Raw genomic sequence first — 1,284 nt, forward strand, 5'->3', positions numbered from 1 at the left:
TAGCCCACGTTCTGAACCCTTGGGCAGATTTCACTAGCATCTGGCTCAGAGGCCCCAGAACTTTTCAACTTCTCCTAGCTGGTAATAGTTTATGATGACATAGCTTCTTTAGAGGCTAGGACACATTATACATCCCATTAATTATCTTTTCATGACCAAAGATAACACTTATTAAGTGCTTATGGTATGCTAAGTGCCAGCCTGTAAATAATATGTTGGAAGATAGGAATTTACTTCAAGAACCAGCTCACTGAAGGAAACAAGGAGATAAAAATTGAACTGGCAAATACATCCTAATAAAAAGCATTTTGCTAGAACTCTCCTCTCCTGACCAAGGCCTGGGCAACCAAAATGAGAATCTGGGACTATGTTCTGACGAAAGCCAACTGCCCTCGACTACCACAATCCTGCCAGCTTTAACTGCAAAGATGAAACAGTATTTAAAAACTTTTTGTTTGGCTCGAAGACCAGGAATCGGACACTACAAGATTGAAGACAGAAGTAATTTAAGAAACATCCACAGCAGTAACTGGCTCAAGTTCTTTGAGAAGTATCTCAAGAGATGTTAACTGTTCTTTTAAGATTCAAGATCACAAGAAGAAGTTGATTGCCTTCTTGGTTTAGCTGTTAGACTTAAATTTGGAGATAATGCTGAAAAATACAAAAAAAAAAAAAAATGCTAACAATGCAACTAAAAATGCAGAGCCATTGATCAATTTGGATGTAAATAATACTGATCGTAAAGCTGGTGCTATGGCTTTGGCTGACTTCAGATTCAGCTGCCATGATGCTTACCTGATAACACTTAAGGCAATTTGAATTTTGGTTTTGCAGTGCCTGCCAGGATGCAGTTGCTAAAGCAATTATACAAAAAAGGGCTTGCCTGTTACTTTAGAACAGGGCTTCAGGTAGTTCTGGTTCAAATCCCTGTTGAGAATTTGTGTTTCTAACAAGTTCCCAGGCAATGTTAATGCTGCTGCTTAGGGACCAATTCCGAGAACCACTAGTAGAGCAGTGGTTCTCAAAATTTATTATACATAAGAATCACCTGAGGATCTTGTTAAACTGCAGTTTCTGATTCAGTACATCTGGGGGTGAAATGCAAATTCTCAGCAGGGGTTCTAACTGGAAAGAACTGGTTTGAAGCCCTGCTTTAGACAAGCATTATTTTTAGTTGTGACACAGGAGTTGCAGTTCTTAATGTGATTGCTGCATGCAGAAGAACTCAGAGAACTACAGACAAAAATCAATGAAGCCATAGTAGCTGTTCAGGCAATTATTGCA

The 1,284-nt window shown here is 39.0% G+C and overlaps 1 pseudogene; it reads left to right on the forward strand.

Annotated features, from left to right (window-relative positions):
* The first annotated feature begins 367 nt into the window (after positions 1-367).
* LOC101349112 (RNA transcription, translation and transport factor protein pseudogene) lies at positions 368-858 on the forward strand (annotated as a pseudogene).
* Positions 859-1,284: the final 426 nt, after the last annotated feature.

Source organism: Trichechus manatus, unplaced genomic scaffold (assembly GCF_000243295.1).
Source record: "Trichechus manatus latirostris isolate Lorelei unplaced genomic scaffold, TriManLat1.0 scaffold00047, whole genome shotgun sequence".
Lineage (NCBI taxonomy): Eukaryota > Metazoa > Chordata > Mammalia > Sirenia > Trichechidae > Trichechus > Trichechus manatus.